Source organism: Peromyscus maniculatus, chromosome 19, assembly GCF_049852395.1.
Source record: "Peromyscus maniculatus bairdii isolate BWxNUB_F1_BW_parent chromosome 19, HU_Pman_BW_mat_3.1, whole genome shotgun sequence".
Lineage (NCBI taxonomy): Eukaryota > Metazoa > Chordata > Mammalia > Rodentia > Cricetidae > Peromyscus > Peromyscus maniculatus.
Genome location: NC_134870.1, coordinates 37287322 through 37298570, shown reverse-complemented (window position 1 = coordinate 37298570; position 11249 = coordinate 37287322).

Below are 11249 nucleotides of genomic sequence, written 5' to 3'. Positions count from 1 at the left end.
GCACTTAAGGGAAGGAGGGCCACTAGAGAGTAAAATTTGGCACTTAACATAGCAACGGTTGTGTAGTTTATGGTGATGACAAAGTCTAAAATAGTGTGAGTCTCAGAATTTGGGGGTGTTGTTGAAGTGATATCTGGTCACAAAGTGAGGCCATCAAAAATCTGACCACCTCTGAAATATATATATACTGATATAACAAAAATCATATAGGAGTTGGGTAGAGAGGAAAAAGTTTTGAGCCAGGAGAAAGGTGCTCCAGCTAGGTGACTTAGCCTCAAAGGATGAGAGCTTTGCAATGGAATTGATAAGGTCACAGAAAATAATGATGATAACTTTCCCAATGTGAGGCTGGAGTAAGAAGAGCTTTTTTTGGGGAAGACTACCCAGGGATTCCTGTTAACAAGACACACCAGATTTAAGTTCAATTAGGAGGTAAAAGAATCATTCTTGAAAGTGCTTGAGTATGTGGGATTGTGTGATGATACCAACCATGGAGTCCAGCCCCAAGGGGACAGCTCGAGAAGTATGAGATTAGAGGGGGATTGTCTTAGACTGAGAATGATGCAGTTGCAAAAATTCTGGTAAAGTAGCCACGGAGGCTTCTACAGGGATTTGAATCTTGATAGGGACATGCGTTTAATATGCAATAGTTGGACACAAAAATTGTAATGTTTATTTTTCTCTTATTGAATTATTCTTCAGTCCTCATCTGTCTATCTGGTAAGAAATGAAGTTTTAGACATTTTGGGGGATCCCTCTCTATTCTTGAGGTTACAGAAGAACAAGGACTTTCCTCCCTGCTCAGAAAACGGAGGAACCTTTTGACTCCTCATCATCATTACTGCTGCTTTTACAGGTCATCTCTTGATGTCACACAGCTGACTTCACCGTCATTGATTTTGTGGTGTTTTTTTCCCCTACATAGTAGTTTAACACAAATTTCTGGGCTTGTGTTCCATGGTTCAGTTGGGGAGAATCCACTTTTCACTTTCATGGAAAGGTTCTAGTGCTCTTGAAGCACTGGATGGGGTCAGGTCCTGATCTTTGCCACCAGCCGGAACTACTTCCTGGTCAGTTCTCCACATCTTCATGACATCCTTCTCAACGTTTCAATGGAAAATCCATTTTTAGTTATTTATTTTCATTAACGTTAGCTTTGGAAACAAATAGCTCTGGGCTGTCTTGGGGGTTAGAGCTAGAGATGAGAAACACTGCTCTGTCTGCTGAGTAGGACAGTTAGAAAAGGATATTTCCCTTTCCCAGTGCAAGACTGATGGGATGTTTTCAGTTGTCTCTCAAAGTTGAGTGATCACTGACATCTAGTCTGGGATCTGGATATATTACCTACAGCGTGGAAACCTATATAACAGCTGCTCCTTCTTCTTTTAAGGATGCAAGTGATTAGGCTTTGGTAGTGTAGGATAACAAGGGATTTAGCTCTCCAGAACCAGGGTGGCTCCATACGGATTCAGAATCTGACCTCCTTGCTCTTGGAGCTGCATGGAGAACTGTAGATAGGACAGACTGCCTCCAGACACGACTCTGGAGTTCTCCACCAGCATGCAAATCAGCTAACACTAAACAGTTGCTTTCACAGTCAGACTGTCATGGTGCCCAGAGTCATCATTTCCTTTCCTGCTGTTGGGTGGGTGTGAGAACGAGGCTCGTCTTAAAACATATGACTAATAAGCACTGATCTAGATGGTACATCTGGTATTGATGGGGATGATCTGACAAGAAGGCAGTGCATCTGAGACCTGGGAACACAGCTGACGGGCAACCGACCGGGTCTTTGTGGCTTTGTGCTTGTGGGAGTCAGTGGGAAGATTTTCGGTGTTTCCTGTCTCATTCAAGCATTTCATTTTAGCATTTAGCTGGAAGCGTTCCTGGCAAATTTGCTAAGAAGTCATTTGTGTTAGAAAATTGAAGTTTTCTGTTCTCTGAAAAATCCAAACAAAGTGACACTCAAATGTTTTTATGTATATTCAGACTATGGTCATTCCACATTTCACATACTGTGTGTCTTTTGTTTTGATTTTATGTAGTGAAGAGCATATGAGTGTTTATTTCATTGACCCTCAGAAAAAAAATGGATAAAGGACTGTATTCATGAAAGAAAATGCTATGAATGTTCCTCAAAAAATTAAAAACAGAACTACCATATGACAGGAATATACCACTCTTGCATATATATAATCTGAAGGTTTTGAAATCATCATGTTATAGATATATACATCAATGTTTACTGCTGCACTATTCACAATAGCCAAAGCATGGGACTAGCTAGATGCCCATCAACAGATAAAGACAATGTAGCATGTTTACAAAGCAGAATCTTAAAGTTAGGGCAGTCACAGGAAAATGGATGGAACTCAAGTTCTTTTTTTTTTTTTTTTTTTTTTTTTCCGAGACAGGGTTTCTCTGCGTAGCTTTGCGCCTTTCCTGGAACTCACTTGGTAGCCCAGGCTGGCCTCGAACTTACAGAGATCCGCCTGGCTCTGCCTCCCGAGTGCTGGGATTAAAGGCGAATGTTAAGCAAAATAAGCCCAAAGTAGAAAGACAAGTATCACATGTCTTTTCTCATATTGGAAATCTGTATTTAAATTTACACACACACGCACACACACACACACACACACACACGGCGTATGTGGAAAAGGTTCTAAAGGGAGCTAGGAGGAAGGAACAAGAGAGAGTAATGAAATATATTTGTCATGAAAGTAAGGGATGGGGAGAAGGGAATGAGAAATAGGAGGCCTGGAATGGAGGATGGCAGTATCAGGACTAAAAAAAAAAAAGAATAATTATATGTATATGAAAATGTCACAGTGAAAATCATTTCTTTGTGTGCTAACCAAAAATTAACTTAGAAGGAATAAATGCATGTCTAATCATCTAATTTGATATTTAAAAGTAGTAAATGTGAGACTTTATGTGATTAAATGAAGCATACCACAAAAGTGTGCTTTGGTTTTCTGTTATGTTACTTACATGACAGAGGATAGAAAGAAAAACTATAAATGAAAGAGAACTAGGGATCGCTAGAGAAGGGAAAAACAATACATTATACTCACTGTCAAATACCTATTCATCATGAGACCGTATTTTATAGCTGATTAATGTTCATATAATTCTATTTTTGAGGCATGGTCTCCCATAGCTCAGGCATGGCCTCAAACTACTGTGTAGTTGAGGATGAGCCTGGACTTCTAATTCTCTTGACTTTACCTTCTCAGTTCTGGGACTACAGGCATATGTTACTCTGTGCCTGGCTATTTATATTCTTTGGGCCCATTTCTTTTTTCTTTTCTTTTCTTTTTTCTTTTTTTTAAAATTGGGCCTGCTTGGCTTAGATACTTAAATTTGAACATACTAAATGTATTTTTTGATATCAGTAAAATGACTTGTTACTTTTTCTGCCCTATATTATATATTTGGTCTGGACTTATGTGGCTGTTATTAGGATAGTTCATATCCTAATCTGTGGTATTGAGAGTGTCTAGAAATGGGTAGCATAATATACCTCATCAATGCTTTTCTATCATAGCCATAACAATTTCACACAAACTAAGTGGATTATAACACAGCTCCATTATCATGTGATTCTGAAGGCCAGAAACCCTAAGTAGTTCGTGGGTTAAAATCCTGGTGCCAGCCGGGCGGTGGTGGCGCACGCCTTTAGTCCCAGCATTCGGGAGGCAGAGCCAGGCGGATCTCTGTGAGTTCGAGGCCAGCCTGGGCTACCAAGTGAGCTCCAGGAAAGGCGCAAAGCTACACAGAGAAACCCTGTCTCGAAAAACGGAAAAAAAAAAAAAAAAAAAAATCCTGGTGCCTTGGCTCAAAGTGTTGGCAGTTCTATGTTTTATTCCTATTTTCTAATTAATTTATCAGTTAATTTTGTTCTTGTTCTGTAGGCCTTAGAGGGAAAAAAAATCCATCTTCTTGCCCTTTCTGCTTCTTGAAATCCTTCATATTTCTCCAATAGGTGTCTCTTTCTACCTCGAGAGTTAGCAATATGGTATCTCTTATCCTTTCTGCACTCACCCCTCTCAGTTACTATAGCCCAATGCTTTTACAGTTCATGTGGTTAGATAGGGCTCATCTGGGTACTGTAGCTGATTTCCTCAGTTCAAGGACATTTGGTGAGCATCATTAGTGGCCTTGGCAACCTTAATTCTTGTCGTCACCCAACATAACGCAATCATGGGTTCCAGGACTTAAGATGTTGATATTTTTTTAAAAGGGGTCGTGATCATGCTCAGGTCTGCATGCCAACCACAATTATTTCACAGGACTTAACTGCCCCTTTAAGAACATTTCTGACTGCACCTACCAGAATTTGTCTATGAGACCTTTAGACAAGGGTATCGTGTTCCCATAAGTGATTTGTAATCATTTCTGGAGATCTTATTGCTCTTAGCCAAAATTCTATGTATGCTTAAAAATATTCTCAAAGTTTTAGTCTACATGAGTCAGAGTAAACAAGACATACCTTATTCAACAAGTGCATTCCTTACTGTTTATCACCTCATGAATTTGGAATTATTTTCTGTGTTTAGATAGACAAACACTCAGCAGACTTTTTTGTGAGGAGGGGTACACACACATCTACCCACCCCAGAGATGGAGCCCACAGAGGACTAAAATCGTGATTTCATCCAAGTGCAACTTGGTGATCTAATGAGTTCTGTTTCTTTGGCCACTTATGGAAGTTGTGTGTGTGTGTGTGTGTGTGTGTGTGTGTGTGTGTGTGTGTGTGTGTGTGTCTGGTAACTTACAGGAGCTGGGATGACTCCAGGAAGCAACTGAGTCACTGGAAAGCCCACCTCTACATGAGCAATGACTCGGGAAAGCTGTGACCCTGGAGCACACAGCGGGACTCGCAGGCAGCGCCACAGTCCTGGACTCTGTCCTCTGAGGTTCCTCTGGCCAGTGTCTCCTCCTCCATTTCTTCACTGCTTTTATAAAGCTTGGGAGGGGCCTTCAAGAATCTTCTACATTTCTACTTTTGTAAACATTTGATCTTTTGTTTACCCTCACAGGCTCTAGAGCCTTCTCTTTCCTCCTGGAAGAAGTTGTTTAGTCAGGAGGGAAATGCCCTGCAATAGGAAGAGAAAGGGAAGGGTCTATGAGGTGATAGATTTCATCTAAACTTCAACTTTCTGACTTGGCATTCCTAATATCCGGTGTGTCACACTGTTAGTGGAGAAGGTAGGTTGAAGAACTTACTGGGCCTGGGAAGATAACTGTCAGGAACGTACTTGGCACTTAAGCATCAGGACCTGAGTTCAATCCCCAGTGCCCACCCAAAAAGCCAGCTGCCTCAGGGACTACCTGTAATCCTCAGCTTGGAAAGGCAGAGACCATTGTCCAGGGCTTGCTGGCTGCCAGCCTAGCCAAGGAGCTCAAGGTCCAGTGAAAGACCCTGTCTTCAAAAATAAGGTAGAGATTAATTGAGGAAGACATCGGATATTGTCCTCTACATGTGCGCACACACACACACACACACATATACACACACACACCACACATACATGAGAGAGAGAGAGAGAGACACGATGGGGGGGGAAGAGAGAGAGAGAGAGAGAGAGAGAGAGAGAGAGAGAGAGAGAGAGAGAGAGAGAGAGAGAATTTTCTGTTAACACTTAAATAAAAACTAATCTTTCCAAGTAGAAATGTTAATAATAATGATCTGAATTAGAGGTTAGTGACATTATTTCTGGTTCAAAATACACCTGGAGTTTTGAAGATTCTTCTAGTCCCCACCTCCATCATACCAATGTAGTGAGATAAATGAAGATTTGCATGGTCTCTGTCCTTGTCTTCTTTTAAGCTTTACATCCTTCCCTATCCTAAGGAGTCAGGATGACTAGTGTAGGGGTGTCTATTATTTTTTAATTAAAATCATGGCCTGTTATTTGACTTTTGCGTTCTACCTCTGAGTCAGAACCTACGAGAAGTGTTTTGCACTATACCATGAAAATTAAACATATCAGAAAGGGTGGTTAATTCTGCCCAAGGACTAATGCCAATATTCATCTCTAGCTCAGCCACTGTGAAGGGTGCAATTATTCTTCCCACTTCACACACATTACAATCCAGTGTGTATGGTCCTGGGAAATGAACTCCTCTCATCTGTCCGGTAGCAAATGGCCTGCGCTGGAGATGCAGTCATAGAGTGCTGTTTGACTGTGGACAAAGCATTAACAAAGAGGTGAAAATGGATGGTATGCTCCAGTTCTTTCATGAACTGTGATGTTTTGTAATCAGAGTTTTAGAAAAGATTGGATACAGAAGAGTGCACTTGGAAAATAATTTTCCCGTGATTACTATTTCTAAATCCACCTCTTGCTCCTGTTTCTAAGATAATATCTTGGGGAGATGGCATATTTTTTCAGTCGTGTTTGAATTGTCTTAGAGGAAATGAACACCTAAACTTCTCATACATCAAAAACCCTTGCCTTTGTTCAGCCCAACCCTACCTAGACTTTTCTCCACCAGAAAAAGTACTGACAGTCTATTCATTTATTTTCAGTTTTCACTGTACTCAGGCTTGGCTGGTGTGGAGAAGAAAATGTGGTCTTTCAAAGTTTTGGCCAAATACTGGCTCTTCCTCTGCTACTATAGCAATAGTGAATTAAACCATACTAGAGACTGGTTGGTTTAATAATGAACAGAGATTGATTTGGCTCACAGTTCTGAAAGTTGGTGAGTCCACAGTAGAGGAGCTGTATCTGGTGAGGGCATTTTTCTGTCTCAAAAGGAGATCTCACAGTGGCATCTCAGGGATGAGAGAGGCAGAAGAGGGCTGATCTCAGTCCTGTGATAAAGAACCCAGTCCTGTGACCATGACATTCACCCCTTTGTCATGGTAGAGACTTCATGAACTAATCGTCCCCTTAAAGGTCTTCTTCTCAACACTGTTGCCTGAGTGGCCAAGGTTTCAACACGTGGATTCAGGGCACACACTGTAACCATGCCCTGTCTTATGGTAGTTTGCTTGATTTTTTGATGTTTCTATTGTAGATTCAACACTGGGCCTTTCCCTAGCAGCTAACACATAGAACAGACCCTGTCCTTGAGCTCTTGCTCTTGAGAACAGTTCTGCTGACTAATACCCAGCTGATGTGGATCTGGACTAGATAATTCATTGTTAGCTGGTATCTATTGGAGTGCTGTCTTATTGTATTTAAATTATTCCCCAGCCTCCAGCCTTTCTTCCTCTGGGGACAGTATTCCTGAACATAAAGTCTTCATGATCTCTTCTCAAGAACGTTCTGCCCAGCTACCTTCCATGGAGTCCAGTTAATACAGAGGAACTGCATGGACATCTTCAAGATGGAACACACAGATAAGCTTTCTAGAACGATTCTCATGCGTACAGTAAGGAATCAGTCTCCAATGTCATGCCTTCCCCACACCTAGGGAACTGGTGTGAAGTCACTCTAGGAATTTTATAACCTCATCCTTCTTTGGGGACATCAAGGCCAGAAAAGCTCCTTATTGGAGCACACAAGGAAAAGGATAATAAAAGTATGTCACTCTCTGCTCTTTGGATTTTTTTTAATTTTTTCTTTATTTATACATGTGTATGTGTGAATACATATATATGTATGAGTATGTAGATATACATGCCTGTGAGTGTGTTGAGGCCAGAGGAGGGTGTCAGATGTCCTCCTCTTTAACCCAGGGCAGGTCTCTCTTTGAAACTGGGCTTTAAATCTCAGCTGGGCTAAAATCTAGCAAGCCCCTGTAATAAAACTGTCTCTACCCTTCTCAGAGCTGGGGTGACAGACATGTGTGGGACTCCTGGTTTTTTATGTGGGTATTAGAATCTGAACTCTCTTCTTCATGGTTTCCCACTGAATACTCTTAACTACTGAGTCATTTATGTAGCTCCTGCTTGTAGATGTAACCAATAAGACTTATTAAATAAAAAACACAGAAACAATGTAAAAGAGAGAGCCGAGAAGTCAGAGCTCAGAGCTAAAATCTCACCCTTCCTCCTGCTGTCCCAGCTTCGCGAAAAAAAACTTACTTCCTGTCGGTTCGTTTTTTTAAAGTATGTTGTTCTGCCTTCTTTTTTTTTTTTTTTTTTTTTTTTTTTGGTTTTTCGAGACAGGGTTTCTCTGTGTAGCTTTGTGCCGTTCCTGGAGCTCACTTGGTAGCCCAGGCTGGCCTCGAACTCACAGAGATCCGCCTGGCTCTGCCTCCCGAGTGCTGGGATTACATACTTTAAAAAAACGAACCGACAGGAAGTAAGTTTTTTTTCGCGAAGCTGGGACAGCAGGAGGAAGGGTGAGATTTTAGCTCTGAGCTCTGACTTCTCGGCTCTCTCTTTTACATTGTTTCTGTGTTTTTTATTTAATAAGTCTTATTGGTTACATCTACACCTGCTTTTTGGAATTCTTGAGAAAACAATCACTTCCATTCTTAGAGGCTGACTAGTCACCACCTTCTTCTTCTTCTTCTTCTTCTTCTTCTTCTTCTTCTTCTTCTTCTTCTTCTTCTTCTTCTTCTTCTTCTTCTCCTCCTCCTCCTCCTCCTCCTCCTCCTCCTCCTCCTCCTCCTCCTCCTCCTTCTCTCTCTCTCTCTCTCTCTCTCTCTCTCTCTCTCTCTCTCTCTCTCTCTCTCTCTCTCTCTCTCTCTCTTTGAGACAGGGTTTCTTTGTGTATCCCTGGCTGTCTTGGAACATACTCTGTAGACCAGGCTGGCCTCAAACTCAAGAGATCTGCCTGCCTCTGCCTCCCTGGGGTTATAGGCATGTGCCACCACTGCCAGGCTGCTTAGCCTTCTGTATGTATGAAGGAATATCAACTGCCAAGTCTGTTTGGCCATATTAGCAAGTTCTATTAGAAAACTCAAGAAATGTCAATTTATAAATTGTGGATATTTACCATCTATAAATCTCAGCTTGGGGCTCAGTCAAAACTCTAAAGCAGTGGTTCTCAATGTTCCTAATATTGAGACCCTTTAATACAGCTCCTCATGTTATGGTGACCCCAACCATACAATTATTTTCATTGCTACTTCGTAATTGTAATTTTGCTACTGTTATGAATTATAATGTAAATATCCGTGTTTTCTGATGGTCTTATCCGACCCCTGTGAAAGGGTCCTTCAATCTCCTAAGGGGTCATAACTCACAGGCTGAGAACAACTGCTCTAAAGATATAACAAGGAAAATTCCACTGACCCCTGTCACAACTAAAGGTGACCTCAGGGCTCAAATCAGGTTATGCAGACACACTTACTCTGTAAGTAGAGTGCTGTCTTGCTCCTTGGTTGTTTTGATATTCACCGTTGAGTTCAGGTCTCTCTTTATCAGGCTCTGCAAGACCATTCACTGTGAGCAGGAGGGTGTTATGCTAGGGGGAGATGGTCCTCAATCTTGAAGTGAGATAATAGGCGGGACATGGAAAGAATAAAAGATGGATGTGGACACCTATGAAATAAGGAAAGCGATAATTGTAGTCAAGTACAGCAGATACACTACGAATATCTGTAATAGGGACCAGATGAAACATAGAAGTTTTTCATAAATGATGGGATCAGATTGAATAAGATTGGAATTAGGGGTTCTTAGTCGAGTGACATATGCCTTTAATATCAGTACTTAGGGGACGGATGTAAATAGATCCCTGTGAGTCTGAAGCCAGCCTGGTCTACATAGTGAGTTCTATACAGTCAATGTACCAATCAATGTACCATGTAGCCATGAGACCCCATCTCAAAAAACCCAAAACTAAGCAAACAAGAAAGAAAGTAGGGGTCCTTAATGTGAGAACCAGCGGCAAGCATTACTGGGAGCTGACTCATTGATTCTGTGCTACTTACGCATATTTTATTTCATTTTCACAACAAGCTTATAAAAACATGTCATTATTATTTGTGTTTGGCTACTGAGGAGCCTGAAGAGTGGATTATGTCAACTTGAAGGTTTCACAGTTAGAAAATGATAAAGCTGGGCTTGGATACCAGGTTTTCTTCTGACTTTGTAAATAACAGCTTACAATTTGTGTAAAAGGTAAGCATGCATAAATTAATACATGTGAAGAAATGTGACCTTATGAAACCCTTCTGGTGGTGTGGCTGTTGTATCTGCACTCATGGTCCTCTTGGGACAGCCTGCTTCCAGGCCTCTGCTCCCATTGCGCTCATGTCTAGATGTTCTGTCTTCTTCTCAGTCAAATCCTACAGCTCCTTCAAGGTGCAGCACAGGTTTAGAGGCCCTAAGCGGAAATTATTAGGACCAGAAATGTTTCAGCGTTTGGGACGGGGACACAGACACACACACACACACACACACACACACACACACAGACACACACACACAAACACAAACACACACAAACACAACCTTGTGGTGGAGTGAATACCAAGTCTACACCCCAAATTCACTTACTTATGTTTCATGTATAACTCTATACATAGTCTGAAGTATTTATATATATATTTGTGGTACTGAGAATTGAACTCAGAGTCTCACAAATGCTAGGTAAGCGTTCTATCTCGGATCTATACCTGTATCTTAACAATATTGTTAAATAATTTTAGGTGTTGAACCCTCAGACTTGTGGGACTGTTTTAGGTTTTAGAAAGTTTGGGTTTGGGGCCATTTCTGGTTTTTGAAGCCTGGAGACTACGAAGGCAGCCCCAGCTCCAGTGTGTTCCAAGGCCCAGGTTTGTCTGCCTTCTTGGTACCTGTTGTAACTCCAGTTCAGATCACTGACCACTGGTAGGCTTCCTTGATTCCAGTTTACGTCTCCAGATGAGCTATAAACTCTTGGAAGATAGGGCCGATTTGTTTTATGTATCTGACAGTGCCCGATAGTCCTGCTGATTGATTTCGGAATGGGGTCACTTTCAGGGTTTAGAAGGTTCTTAGGAAAGGCTTGACCTTCTGTTTTTGACTCATGTCAGGATGAAACTACAGAGCTGCCTGGCACCAGTGTGAGTTTCAAAGGCACCGGGGCGGAAGGCAATGGAGAGCAGCGTGCCTGTGCTGCTGATGAGTCATTAAAGAGGCCCCCAGGAGGGAGAACACTGGGCTTGACAGGCGCCAACACGACAGCAGGGAGAATCCAAAGACTCCGAAGATCAGTCTGCACCGAGCAGGGAGAAACACTCCTTGTGTTTCTGTCTAATGTGTTTCCCTTCTTAGCCAGCCAAGGGAGTCTGTGGCTGTAGAGCACCCGTCTGTTCTGCAGCTTTTGTGACACCCCAGCAAATGCGGAGCATCGCGCAGG